Here is a 15,786-nt window from a genome sequence, read left to right on the forward strand (position 1 = left end):
CAGCACATTTCCAAAGGGCACAGATAGCCTCCTGCGATGCCTCTTTTGTTTGTTTAATTTCCTCACAATGCATCAGCCTCTAAAGAGATGGGCCCAAGTTCTCCCTCTCTCTCACATTGTTTTCAAACCTAGTTACCACTGCATGCATCTCTAAATGACAAAGCGACTGCGTCTAAACCTTGATATGTGGAGAGAAAACCCAAACTGACAGTTGGAAGGGGCAGAAAGAGGAAGGCACTGCCCATTCCTCCCTCATCCCAAATGTCATCCCTTCCTGGTCCAGGCTGCCCCGGCAACCCTGATGAAGAAACGAGCAGACACTTGAAACTTTCTGACAGGTGTCATGGGCGCAGGCACTGAGAAACCAGGAGTGATGGAGCTTGACGTGACAGTGGCAGAGCTACTGAGGCTGGCTCCGGGACATGCAGAGTTTGGTGTCTGTCACTCCCAATCCTTGTCACGCTCCTACTCCATAATGGCAACTGCAAACAGACAGAGCCAGCGGGAAGTGTTCAGGAAACTTAAGAACATCTTTTCCTGACCAAGTGATGTTGCCGAGCTGCAGTAATGTAGGATCAGCCACCCAAAGTGGGTGCACTCCAGCTAAGTGCGTCAGAAGCGGGTGGCAGGGCTGATCACACCGGTGGGGTGCACAATTTGCTTGTTGTCTTTCTTTGTACTCTGCCTTGCCCTCCAAGCCTAGAGTTTCAGTCTCCCATTCCTTTCCACATTTGTGCATGTGACTTTTGTTCTGCCAGCATCTTCCTCCACCAGTAACTTCTGATGACTCTTAATTCCTTGCATATAATGATCTCTGCAGCAGATCCTTCATGATCTAAATATTTGGCAATCCTGCTCTTCTGACCTGGCTGGAGAGTGATTTATAATGGGAGAAGAGGGCCAGCTTCTTGGTAACTCCATGCAAATAGTTTCATAAATATTGCTCCATTGCATTACTTTGAAATATTACTTCTTTTAATGGTCTGCCAAAGTCAAATAATTCTGCTAAATAAAAATCCACGGCTAGGCCTCTCACCCAACTAAAGTAACAGGTGGTAACCAAGCTCACCTGGTGGGAGAACCCAACTTGATTAACTCCAGCCCAGAAGTGATGGTTAACTGGCATTAAGGCATGATGGATGATAGCAGGTGTGTGTATAATCTTTTACCTGGCCTTCCAGCCTTCTAAGAGGGGATGTATTTATTTAATAGTTCTTAACCCAATACATTGGCTTGCGGTTAAGCATTTTCAAATAACATGAGGACTTTATAAGTGCATTTATTTAAATAAAATCCAACCAATAATTATTTGACAAAAAGTCAGTGGCGCATGTAGTCTCTGAGTCTGGTTTCTACCGAAAATTCCATGGGGCCTCAGGCAGAGTGATAAATCAACCATGGTGCGACTGTCTCCCTCTCCAAATGCCAAGAGTCAATGCTGAAGTGGAAAGAGTTCTGGTGTCACAGTGACCCAAGGTGAGCCTGAAATTTGAGAATGGCAGGGGACCAGGGTAGATATTTTTATTACAAACTGCACTGTGAAGGGTCAAGATAAGTTTAGGCCACAGGTGCTGTTGTATCTTAGCTTCAGCCAATTTCTGCTCTGGTTTTGTGCTCAGTGATTGGAGGTGACCTTTTTAACAGAATATCTCCTTTCTAGGGGGGCCTGCGTGAAAGCAGCAATGGTGTCAGCTTGTGTCAGGACCCACACGTTCTCCCGATGTACACACCACTTCTAGAATCTCCTTTTCCATCTCTTCAGCTCATGTGCCTGCAGTGCTGACTCCTACATATGTTTTTCTAACCATTTCATCTTCCAGCCTCTAATTTTGCATCTCTGTACATACAGTAACCCCTGAAACACGTGTATACCTGGCTGAAGGAACATGCTTGCTCCCATCAACCATGTTCTCTGCTGGATTTCCTTCTCTGTTTGTGGTTCTGCCCCTCTCCCTGGTGCCTGACTCCAAACCTTTGAAATCGCCTCTTTCTTTGCTCACTAGAGTCAAGCAGTTATGCAGGCCTGTCAGTTTTCTCATATAAAACCTACATCTGTCCCCCATATTTAGTTTGGAAAGAATGTTTTTATAATTTGTTTTATGAAATTACACATGTTCATCATGAACTTTTCAAACAATATGTCAAAGCATAAAGAAGAAAGACAAGTAAAACCAATTTTTTAAATTAAAAATAATATCCAAAATCATATTGTCCATAAATATCTCATAAAATTAGATTGCATTCTTCTAGATTGCTTTCGTGCACATAGATGAATAGACAGATGGATGGATGTAAAGAAATCTTACTAAAACTGTATTATGATACCCATGTTATTTTGACAAAAACATTAAATGTAATTTTATTTGATTTTGACAGGAAAAAAGTGAAACAATGAAAATGAAGGAAATTGTTTAACTTTATTTCTTTATGTAAGAGATAAATGCCTAAATTATCTAAAGATGAAAGAAATGAACTTACAACTTTAAGAGATTGTGAAAGTATTATTCTTAAAATTCCACTTCAATTTTCATCAGTAGTGATTGAATTCACCCTAAGGGAAGTAAAAAGGTTACCCTCCTATACTTCCTGTTGGCTGTTCATCCTCCACCTCCCACACTTACTTACCAAGACACATAACATTTATATTCTGTAATCAAACTGTCCAGAGTTTTATGTCTCAGTTCTTCATTTGAATTACTTTATTGCTCACACTCACCACCAGTCATTTTTCTGAAGCTTCTCCATTTCTGTGTGTTTGTTTTTATTCTCTCTGCTTAGTGAGGTTTGATTGTGGAGTACTTTTATTTAGAAAGAATTTCAGTGCTGCTTACATTGTGTTCTTCACTTGCTGAAGTCATACTTTGATTCTTTAGCAAGATGCAGACATTGTACTGTTGGTTTCTGAATTTTGAATACTACGGGCTCATAATGCTACATCATCACCGTTCTTTTTCATTAGCTTGGATTTCATCATTGTGTGATTTTATCCCTAACCCTACCCCTACCCTTCCCCCCAAAAAGAAAAAGGACTAAAGGTGGTTATACGATCAAGTTCTGTCACAATTGAAAATATCTTCAGTTTGTTCCTGTTCTCAAATAACAACTCGACTCCTTCACTACTTTCCTAAATCTCGGGGTTCCCCCTGGCACTCAATGTTTACTGGCATCATTCCATTGTCTATTATAGCAATATGAGATATCTTTTTCTTTTTATCCATTCTCAATCATTATTTATTTATTTGTATGTTTTTATCCCAAAGTGAATTTAAAGAATAGAGAAAAACACCTAACAAATTTGGTGTAATAATCAACATCATTTTCAGCAAATTTTAGCATGTTGATTTATTTACTTTAAATATCTTTACCTTATAAAAGAAAACATACAAACGTATGTTGTTGCTGTTGTTAGTCGCTAAGTCACGTCTGATTCTTTGAGACCCCATGGATTGCAGCACACTAGGCTTCCCTGTCCTTCACTATCTCCCTGAGTTTGCTCAAACTCATGTCCATTTAGTCAGTGATGCCATCCCACCATCTCATCCTCTCTCTTCCCCTTCTCCTCTTGCCCTCAATCTTTTCCAGCATCAGGGTCTTTCCAATGAGTTGGCTTTTCACATCAGGTGGCCAAAGTACTGGAGCTTCATGTACCTCATCTTAAGTGTTCCTTGCTCATGTTATTTCCCAGTATTCTTCCACAGAGAAATCTCCTGTCCTTAATTTGGTGTTTTGCAAGTTCTATACATGTTTTTATAACATTCTTACACATGTATGTCGCTAAGAATTATGGATACATAGTATAATATTTAATAGACTGTTTCAGATTTATATAAATGCTATCATACAGAATTTACAGTTCACACCTTGCTTTTCTCCTCCAGCATTACTTTTGCAAGATTTCTCAATGTCAGTACAAATAGTTTAATAATCTTCATGTTTTTCCTATTGATGGATATTTAGTTTGTTTCCAATTTCACTTTGAAAAGTAATGCTGTAGCAAATAAAACTTGTTCATTTGTGGTCTTTGACATGTGTGAGAATTTCTTTACTATAAACATTCAGAGGTGAATTTGGGGCCATTTGTGGACTGTGTGTCTTTAACTTTGACATTTCTAAATAACTAGATAAATTTTATATCACAATCAGGGCTGTGTTATACTTCCCAATAATTTACATACTCACAGGCCATTTAAATTGTCATACCTTTTTTCATATATTCCCATGAAATAGATTTTAAATGGTACCTTAATATTAGTCTCTTTTACTTCTCTGATGGTCCAGTGGTTAAGACACTATGCTTCCAATGCAAGGGGTATAGGTTTGATCCCTGGTCAGGAAACTCATATCACACATGCCATGTAGTGTGGCAAAAACTAAAAAAAAATTAATTTGAAAAGTATTCATCCCTTTTACAATTTTTATGAGTACTGACTACCAATGAGATTGAGCATATTTTCAAATGTTTAATGGTCTTCTTACTCCTTCTTTTATGGTTCAGTTCAGTTCAGTCACTCAGTCGTGTCCGACTCTTTGTGACCCCATGGACTGCAGCACACCAGGCTTACCTGTCCATCATCAATTCCTGGAGCTTACTCAAACTCATGTCCATCAAGCTGGTGATGCCATCCAACCATCTCATGAAAGAGGAGAGTGAAAAAGTAGGCTTAAAACTCAACATTCAGAAAACAAAAATCATGGCATCCAGTCCCATCACTTCATGGCACATAGATGGGGAAACAACGGAAGCAGGGAGAGACTTTATTTTGGGGGGCTCCAAAATCACTGTAGAAGGTGACTGCAGCCCTGAAATTAAAAGATGCTTGCTCCTTGGAAGAAAAATTATGACTAACCTAGACAGCATATTAAAAAGCAGAGACATTACTTTGCCAAAAAAGGTCTGTCTTTTATGGTATAGCTGTTCATATCCTTTGCCAGTTTTCCTACTGGCTTGACTTTTCTCTTATTGATCTTTAAGGGTACTTTATATAAGCTGTTTCCAATTCATTGGCAGTTTTATATGCTGCACATATCTTTCCTAATTCCATATCTAATTGCTTAACATTTTGTGTGGTGTCTTCTGTAATAAGAAATATTTTAATGTATTAATAGTTGAATTTATTTTCTTTCTTTGTGATCTGTGGTTTTGTATCTTTCTTTAAAATCTTTTTGAATCATGAGATTGTAAAGATAATCTTGTACATTCTTCTAAAATTTTAAAATTATGCTTTTTTGATAATCACAGCCAACATACTGAATTAATTTATTTTATATACAAATCTGGAACCATATTCTAAATAATTTAATATTCTGATCTTGTGAGAATTTTCTCTTGATTCCAAAAGTTTTATTTTTTCTTTCTTTTTATTGAACTATAGTTGATTTATAATATTGTGTTAGTTTCAGGTGTACAACAAGGTGATTCATATATTGTTGTTATTCAGTCACTCAGTCGTGTCCATCTCTTTGTGACCCTGTGGACTCCAGCATACCAGGCTTCCCTATCCTTCACTATCTCCCTGATTTGCTCAGACTCATGTCCATTGAGTTAATGGTGTCATCCAACCATCTCATCCTCTCTTGCCCCCTTATTCTCATGCCCCCAATCTTTCCCAGCATCAGGGTCTTTTCCAGTGAGTCAGCTCTTCATACCAGAGGGCCAAAGTATTGGAGCTTTAGCTTCAGCATTGGTCCTTTCCATGAATGTTTCAGAGTCGATATCCTTTAAGACTGACTGGTTTGATCTCCTTGCTGTCCAAGGGACTCTCAAAGAGTCTTCTCTAGCACCACAGTTCAAAAGCATATGTATTTATATTTTCAGATTCTTTTTCATTTTAGGTTATTACAGGATATTGAATATAGTTTCCTATACTGTACAGTAAATCCTTGTTGTCTATTTTATATACAGTGGTATATATCTGTTAATTCCATGCCCTTAATTTATCCCACTCTTTCCCTTTTGGTAACCATAAGTTTGTTTTCCATGTCTGTGAATCTGTTTCTGCTTTGTAAATCAGTTCATTTGTGTTATTTTTTAGGTTCCACATATAAGTGATATCATATAATATTTGTCTTTCTCTGTCTGACTCACTTCACTTAGTATAATATTCTCTACATCCATCTATGTTACTGCAAATGTTAATTATGTCTTTTTTATGGCTAAGTAATATTCCATTGCATATATGTACATCTTCTTTATCCAGTCTTCTGTTGAGAGACATTTAGGTTGCTTCCATGTCTGTAAACAGTGCTACTGTGAACATTGGGGTGCATGCATCTTTTCAGAGTTTCCCTCTTTTCTTGTCATATGTCCAGGAGTGGAGTTGCTGGAGTATATGGTAACTTTATTTTTAGTTTTTTAAGTAGCCTCCATACTGTTCTCCATAGGGACTGCACCAATTTACATTCCCACAAATAGTGTATGAGGATTTGCTTTTCTACACACCCTCTCCAGCATTTATTACATGTAGACATTTTGATGATGGTCATTCTGACTAGTGTGAAGTTATGCCTCATTGTAGTTTTGAGTTGCATTTTGCTAGTAGTTAACAATGTTGAGCATCTTTTCATGTACCTAGTGACCATTTGTATGTCTTCTTGGAAGAAATGTCTCTTTAGGTCTTCTGCCCATTTTTGATTGGATGTTTGTTATTTGATATAGAGTTGTAAATGCTGCTTATATGTTTTGGATATTAAGCCCTTGTCAGTTGCATCATTTGGAAATATTTTTCTCCCAATCTGTAGGTTATCTTTTCATTCTGTTTATGGTTTCCTTTGCTGTACAAAAGCTTGTGAGTTCGATTAGGTTCCATTTTCTTATTTTTGGTTTTGCTTCTTTGGCCTTGGGAGACTCATTACTAGTTTTTTTATTGCTGAAATGACAACCTAAAGGGATCATAGTCACTTAATTAATATCTCAATCATCACTGCAATATAGTAACAAAGATGATGGAATTGTGAAGGTGATTATTATAGACATATCTTCTTATCAGACATTTGCCACATTTTCCTCTGATTGGAATTAAGAGTTAAGCACTACATATCATCTAATATACCTCTCCTGGTTAATATAACATAGCTAGTTGTTCATCTTCAACTGGGTGTTTTCTCTGACATGTTATTTTACTCCCTGAATGTTGTTTTAAGTTTGGGCTGAGGTATGATAGGCCACTTCTGCCATTAATTGTCTAGTATTAAAATAGAGGAGAATTTTAGACAATGATAATTCCAGATTATATGTGCATACATACATGTGTATGTGTTGCTTTTTTCTTTTGACTTGGGAGCCTGATCTAAAAAATATATTGTTTTAATTCACATCAGAGAATGTTTTGCCTACATTCTCTTCTAGGACTTTTATGAGGTCATGTCTGTAAACTGCTTTGGGTAGCATGGCTATTTTAACAATATTAATTCTTCCAATCCAAGAGCACGGGACATCTTTCAATTTTTTCAAATCATCTAAAGTTGGAAGACTATGATTTCTATGCTCATGTCTTTAATCAACTGAAAAAGTGAGACTAGGCAGATTGGCAGGAGATAAGAATCAGGTATTTTTTAATATGGAAAAACAGTGGGAAACATTTTTATTCCCCCACTAATTCTAGAGTCTTTATTCTGTCCCATTTGTTGACTTATTTATTCCTGGGCTAGTTGTTTGAATTACTGTAGATTTATTATTTTCATATAAAATGGGGTAAAACTCGAATCTGTTTTTCAGTAACCTGCTAACTGTTATTTACTCTGACTTTTGTTGGCTTTATATGGTACAAATGTCTTTTCCCACACTGGGACTTGTCTTTTTATCTTCTTAAGTGTGTCTTTGGATGAGTGAATATATTTTTATGAACCCTTATTTTCTAATCCTCTTTCACGGTTGCTATTGTCCTTTCCCATTACAACATCTTTGCTTCATCAACATCACAAATATATGTTGATATATACTATCTTGTAGACACTTTACTGTTTCACTTTTTATATTTAGATCTTTATTCCACTTTGCAAATCAACTATTTGTATGGTGGAAGATACTGAGCAGATTTGTTTTGTTTTAATGCATGAATATCTAGTGACCAACATCATTGATTAGAAAGACCATTCTGTGATAACATCTGTGCCACAAAGTGTCTCCTTATGTGTAGGCCTGTTTCTGGACTCACTGTTGTGTTCTACCAATCTGCTTGTCTTTCCTTGAACAAGGCCACATTGTCTCAACTAATGCAATTATATAAAAAATCCATGTCCATTAGAAAAGTGTTATACTTCTGTTTCTTTCTTTAACATTATCATCACTATTCTTGGTCCTTTGAGATTCCATCTAAACTTTAAAATCAACTTAAAAAAAATCAACTTAAAATTTCTGAAGAAAGCAACCTGCCAAAATTTAGATTAGGATTATACTGAATCTATATATCTTTTTAGGAAGAAATCATAATCTTTGCCGTATTAAGCCCTCAGATCCCTAATGACTGTATATCCCTCAATTTATTTTCTTTCTTTAAAGTATTTCTAAAGATCTGTACTTTTCTTTGTAAATGTCTTCTATTTCTTTTGTTAGATTTATTTCTGTATATTTGATATTTTTAATAAATCATAAGTTTAAGTTCTACATGTAGCAGTACATTCCTATTTTACTGAAAGTTTTAAAATACAGAAATTGATGTTTAGTGACTAAATGCATTTTTCAGCATCTGTGGAAAGAATCCTAAAATTTATTTCTGTAAGTCCATTAATACATTAAGTTATATTTATTGTTCAGTTGCTAAGTCATGTCCGACTGTTTGTGACCTCGTGGACTGTAACACTCTAGGCTTCCCTATAGCAAACTTCATCTCATCCTCTGTCAGCCACTTCTTCTCCTATCCTCAATCTTTCCCACCATCATGGTCTTTTCCAATGAGTTTGCTCTTAGCATCAAGGTGGTCAAAGTACTGGAGCTTCAGCCTCAGCATAAGTCCTTCCAGTGAATATTCAGGATTGATTTCCTTTAGGATTGACTGGTTTGGTCTCCTTGCTGTCCGAGGGACTCTTAAGAATCTTCTCTACCACCACAGTTCAAAAGCATCAGTTCTTTGGCATTCAGCCTTCTTTATGATCCAACTCTCACATCTGTACATGACTACTGGAAAAACCATAGCTTTCACTATATTTCTACATTTAAAATAATGAACCATCTTTGCATTTCTGGAATAAATTCCACATTTTTATGTTATTCTTGTAATATACTTATAAATTGAGTCTGAAACTATTTAATTTTAGAATTAGCAGTTGATATGCATGAGTGAGTTTTTATATGGTTTTCTCTTATTGCACTTTCTTCATTGGATTATGATACCAATGTTATGCTCACTTCATAAGATCAATTTGGACTTTCCCCTTTATTAATAATTTTAAATGGTTTATAGGGATTTTAAATTTTTCTTAAAGGTTTTCCTATGAAACTTTCCTTATGAAATCATCTAGAATTGGAAGTTTTTAATAGTGGTGTAGAGGGTAAAGTTAATTAAAAACAAAAATGGTAGATATTGAGCCCAAACTTTGCATATATACTCAAATACAGGTACTTTCCATCTGTATTTTTCCATTTATATTTCTACCATGTAAATGGATAGGATTTGATCTTTAGAGTTTTCAATTCATTCTCTTCTAGATATTCTGTGATTTTAGTTTAAATTTTATATTTGACAAAAGAGCTGCTTATAGGACTTTATCGTATTATTGTTTTGTTATTAGTATTTTGTAATACTAATGACTGGTGCTGTATGATTGTGAGCATAGAACATTTTTGGTACTATTTAGAAATTTATTGGAAGCATCAAAATAATCTTGTATATGGGCAAGCTTTCCAAATACTGTATTCCTTGAAAAAAGGGTATATTCTTTATTTTCAGTGTTGAAGCTAAAAATATGTCAATTAATATACCTTCTAAGGAAAGGTAAATTAAGATCTTAGACTAGTATGTTTCTGTTTATCCATGTAGTTTTCACAGCTGTGATTTATGTTTCTGAATGCATGTAATCATAGTATTGTATTGTATTCTTTCGCCTGATAAAGTGACTTTGTCTATTTTTTTTAGTTTTTTTTTAATGAATTCAACATTATGTATTGAGTTTGGCCAATCCATTCTCTTTTTATTTTATCTTTCTTGTTTATATTTGCCCTGTTTTTAATTCTCAAATTTTGTGTCACTTTGTCTCATGCATGTACCATATATGGAGCAAAGACTGGTGTTTTGCTTTTATTTTTCCCTATCAATGTTGATGTACAAAATGTGTCATTATGAAAATTTTCTAATGACCAGCAAAGCTGAAAGACTTTTACAGTGAATGGCCCACAAGTTTAGTTTTTTAATCCAACCCAAAATTATGTCTTAAGAGACAGATTTAGTTCATGTGAAAATATTGATATGTAAGTGCTTTTGGTTTATATTATTCTATAGTTCACTTATTTGTTCATATCACTTAAATTATATCAATATATATTCTTTTCTCTCCTTTTTGATTTTGTGATTATCTTGATATTTAGGAAGTCTTGTACTTTTGCTGGAGATTACTTTCATATCTGTAGCTATATGTGACAGTGAAAGTGAAAGTCACTCAGTGGTGTCTGACTCTTTGCGACCCTATGGACTATACAGTCCATGGAATTCTCCAGGCCAGAATACTGGAGTGGGTAGCCTTTCACTTCTCCAGGGGATCTTCCCAACCCAGGGATCGAACCCATGTCTCCCACACTGCAGGCAGATTCTTTACCAGCTGAGCCACAAGGGAAGCCCGAGCATGCTGGAATGGGTGGCCTGTCCCTTCTCCAGGGGATCTTCCAGACCCGGGAATCGAATTGGGGTCTCCTGCATTGCAGGTGGATTTTTTACCAACTGAGCTATTAGGGAAGCTTTAACTATATTCTATATCCTTAATCATCTTTTTTTATTATTATTATCCATTATTTTCTGTGATTGTCAGATTTGTGTGTCAACTTGTCTAGGCTATAGTACCCAGTTATTTATTCAGTTTAGGTACTGATTATACCAGTTTAGGTACTGCATTAAAGGTATTCAGCAGATGTGATTAACATCTATTAATCAGTTAACTTTAAGTAAAGGATTACCCTTAATAACATGTGTGGGCCTAATCTAATCAATTGAAAGGTCTTAAGAGCAGGAAACCTGACATTTTCCTGAGGAGGAAGAAATTCCCATGTGGACTGCAGTCTTAGTCCCTACCCAAGAGTTTGTAGCTTGCCTTTGCTGTGGCGTGCTCTGTGCATTCGAGCTTGCCTAGCCAGTGGTACAATTGTAGAAACTCGTTCTCTCTCTGTATATAGGTACATATATATTTTTTTACTGGTTCTGTTTCTTTGGTAGAAATACAGTGTCTAAAGTGGGCAATAAGTAAGTCAGCTTACTTTAAATTTTTTCTCCCTCTCCCTCTGCTATCTGACTTTATTCAGTCATGTATTCTTCTTATCATTCATGTTTTAATATTTTAATTTTATTCGAGTATAGTTAATTTACAATTTTGTGTTAGTTTCTGGTGTACAGAAAAGTGATTCAGTTATACATATATTCAGTCTTTTTTATATTCTTATATAGATTATCACACAATATTGAGTAGAGTTTCCTTGAATATTGAGTAGGTCCTTGTTGGTTATCTATCCTATACATAGTATCGCATCTCTGTTCATCCCAAGTTCCCGATTTATCCCTCCCCACCACATTTCCCTTTTGTTAACTGTAGATTTGTTTCTAATATCTTTAAGTCTGTTTCTGTTTTGTAGATAAGTTCATTTGTATATTTTTAAAAAGTAGATTCCACATATGGGTGATATCATATGATATTTGTCTTTGACTTATGTCACTTAGTATGATAATCTCTAGGTCCATCCATGTTGCTCTACGTGGTATTATTTCCTTATTTTTTATGGCTGAGTAATATCCCATTGTATATATGTACCATATCTTCTTTCTCCATTCTTCTGTCAGTAGTCGTTTAGGTTGTTTCCATGTTTTGGGTATTGGAAATAGTGCTGCCGTGAACATTGGATTGCAAGTTTTCCTTTGGGGTTATGGATTTCTCTAGGTAGATGCCCCTTGAATGGGATTGCTAGATCATATGGCAGTTTTTACCACCATACTGTTCCTCATAGTGCTTGTACCAATTTACATTTCGACCAGCAGTGTAGGAGAGTTATCTTTTCTCCACACCCTCTCCAGCATTTGTTGTTTGTCGATCGATGATGGCCATTCTGAGGTGACACCCCATTGTAGTTTTGATTTGCATTTTTCTGATAATTAGTGATGTTGAGCATCTTTTCATGTGCTTTTTAGCCATCTGTTATTAAATTTTCATGTTTGTGTTTTATTAAGGTTTGGTGTTTGAGTGCATACCTAAGAAAGGTCTCTCCTAAATATAACAAGCTTTGGGGAAAATAGAGTTAGGATCAGACTGTTCAAAATCTAAACCCTTGCCCAATAATCAGGCAGTCAATCAATGATGTTAAGTTTTTAATAAATAGAGGAATGAACAATAAATACGGTATTAAAAAAATTTTAAAATGCAATTAGTTTGAGGGGAGGAGGTATGAGTAAGTGTTGCATCTGTTGATTTCTGGAAGCAAGAACAGCAGTCACAATGGCTGGGAAGTAATGTGCAATAAGCCATCAGAGTGCACGTGGAAAAGGCGAGTCAAGAAGGACAATAGGGAATAGCTGGGCTTTAGGTTCAGTTTTGTATTCCTCTGGAACTTACCGCCATTCCCTTGTGGTTTGAAATTTAACACTCTGATAAATATCTTTCATGGATAAATGTGACTTCCCCAGTATGCCAGCATCATTGCTACCAACTTCAAATCAGGTACATATGATCTAATTCATGTAGTAGATATAGGCCCTGGGAAGAACAGATCATACTTGATTTATGTGCTTTAAATGATCTAGCTTTTAAAGATCAGCAGACTTTTCTATCTCCCATTTTTTCCCCTCTCATTGCTCAATTGTCATTTGTATAATTTCTGTACTATTGTATCATTTATCATTTGTATTCTGTACTATTATAATTGCCTATCTTATTTGTTTACTTTCAGTCCTAATTTTACAGTTTAACCTCTGTTATAGAATCAACGCTTAGCTGTTAGAGGAAAGAATGGATGTCTTTTGTCCCTCTGTGTCTGTCATGGGCTAAACATTTGTGTCCCTTAAAATTCATGTGTTGAGGTCCTAACTTCCATTGTGATGGTATTTAGAGATGGAGCCTTTGAGAGGTAGTTTGGTTTATCTGAGGTCATGAGGGTAAGGCTGCCGTGGTGGGATTAGTGTCCTTATAAGAAGAGGGAGAGAGACCAGGACCCCAGTTCACTCTATGATGTGAGAATACAGTGAAAGGCAGCCATCTGCAAACCAGGAAGAACATTATCGCCAAGGATTGAATCTGCCAGCACCTTGATCTTGGACTTCCCAGCCTCCAGAATTGTGAAAACTAACTGTCTATTGTTTGTGCCACTCAATCTATGTTATCTTGTTGTAGCAGCTCAACTTGATTAAGATAGTTCCCCTCCCCGTTTAATAAAGAATCTACAATAGCCAAGAGAAGGTACTCACCCCAAGCCCACATACACATATCTATACCATGTTCTGATCAAACACTCTATAGAGTTGTCTGCCCAAACAACCCTGAACTCACTTCCAGGACTTGAAAAGAGCCAATATAAAGGTGTATTACCTTTAAAGGAAACAAGAATGTAACAGACCACTGAGGTCCCAAGAGAAACTATAGCAGCTACGAACAATAGAATGATATACTTAAGGTGCTAAAACAAACAAACAAACAAGCAAAAACTACCACCGTGTAATCTCATTATCATTGTTCACCTGCTAAGTCATGTCCAGCTCTACATTCCCATGAACTGCACCATGCCAGGCTTCTGTGTCTTCCACTATGTCCTGGAGTTTGCTGAAATTTATGTTCATTGAATTGGTGATGCTATCTAACCATCTCATCCTCTGCCATTGCCTTCTTCTTTTCCCTTCAATCTTTCCCAGCATCAGGGTCTGAGAAAGCATCAGTTCCCTCCAAGAAGTCAGCTCTTCACATCAGATGGCCAAAGTATTGGAGCTTCAGCTTCAACAACAGTCCTTCCAATGAATATTCAGGGTTGATTTCCTTTAGGATTGACTGGTTTGACCTTCCTGCAGTCCAAGAAATTCTCAAGAAAAGAATCTTCTCCAGCACCACAGTTCAAAAACATCAGTTCTTCAGTGCTCAGCCTTCTTTATGGTCCAACTTTCACATCCATACATGACCACTAGAAAAACCATAGCTTTGACTATATGGACCTATGTCCACAAGGTGATGTCTCTGCTTTTTAATACACTGTAATTCCAAACCTAACGAAAATATCTTTCATAAGTGAAGAGAAAAATAAAGATACTTTCTAGATATACAAAGATTGAGTGAATTTGCTATCTGCAATTCTATGTTAAATAAATACTGAAGAGAGCTCTGATAGAAGGAAAATAATCTGATAGTGTGTGATTGAACCACACTGTGTCCATTTGGTCAGCTTCATCTTAGCCTGGCTGTCCTACACCCTCTCCTTTCCCTGTGACTGAGCAGTACCCTAACTCACAAGGAATGTGCCTACACCAGATGAGTTTCCCATCAGCTTCTACCTTTGGAATCTGGAAGAATGCCTTTTTCTGTTTCAAATGGTTAAATGGTCATGAGACCCTCAGGGACAGGAAAAAATCCTTGGTTCCCATCTTGGAGACATGCTTCTCACTTGGTAGCCCAATACTATTTTTAGCTTTAGCATGTTGTACCCCTTTCAGCTTCTCCAAGCACAGCTGCAAATGCCTTTGGATCATTGTCCCCATATCCTGCCCGTGTGTAAGTTCCTCACAATAAACTTCATAATTATACTTGATGGAGTCGCCTGCTTCATTTTTCAGTCTCAATGTTTCTTCTCAGGTCAGAGGATATTATTCAATACCGTCACCTCCCAGCAGATGGAATCAAGGATATGTAAGAAGGAATGAAGAACAAAAAGGGAAAGGTACATAACTGGATAAACATGAGGGCAAACCAACTGCACCAAAAAAAAATGTCTTGTGAGGTTACAAATATATATACAAAAGGAAAATGTGTGATCGCAATACAAAAAACACCAAAGATACCAAGGAACAAATGGAGGTTAAGTATTCTAAACTCAAAATTATCCAAGAAGAGGTACAATTACTAACTTATGTTGGATTCTAAATAATGCATTATGTAATATCTAGGATAATCACTAAAAGAATGGAAGAAAAATTCCCTTGTAGTAAGCAAGAAAATGAAGAGGAAAAAATAATAAAAATATTTGACTAATCAAAACTGTCTAAAGCAAGAAGAGAAAAAGGAACCAAAAGTAGATGATGCATGAAAAATATCATTAAAAGATGATAGATTTAAATGTAAATACATTAGTAACAATATTACATGTACATTGCATGTCCTTGTTCAGTTGCTAAGTTGTGTCTGACTCTTTGTGACCCCATGGACTGCAGCACACCAGGCTTCCCTGTCCTTCGCTATTTCCCAGAGTTTGCTCAGACTTGTGGCCATTGAGTTGGTGATGCCATTCAACCATCTCATCCTCTGTTACCCCTTCTACTTCTGCCCTCAATCTTTCCCAGCATGAGTCTTTTCCAATAAGTCAGCCCTTCGCATCTGGTGGCCAAAGTGTTGGAGCTTCAGCATCAATCCTTCCAATGAATATTCAGGATTGATTTCCTTTAGGATTGACTGGTTTGATATCCT

General features: G+C 36.4%; 1 protein-coding gene across 1 annotated transcript in view; it reads left to right on the forward strand.

Moving 5' to 3' along the window:
- The window catches only part of LRMDA (leucine rich melanocyte differentiation associated), a 1,164,713-nt gene extending 1,149,804 nt beyond the window's left edge, over positions 1 to 14,909 (forward strand). Inside the window, exon 10 of the mRNA XM_070470890.1 lies at positions 14,031 to 14,909. The gene's annotated coding sequence lies outside the window, so the exon portion shown is untranslated. The remainder of the gene's footprint in view (positions 1 to 14,030) is intronic.
- Positions 14,910 to 15,786: the final 877 nt, after the last annotated feature.

The sequence above is a fragment of the Odocoileus virginianus genome, chromosome 7, assembly GCF_023699985.2.
Source record: "Odocoileus virginianus isolate 20LAN1187 ecotype Illinois chromosome 7, Ovbor_1.2, whole genome shotgun sequence".
NCBI lineage: Eukaryota > Metazoa > Chordata > Mammalia > Artiodactyla > Cervidae > Odocoileus > Odocoileus virginianus.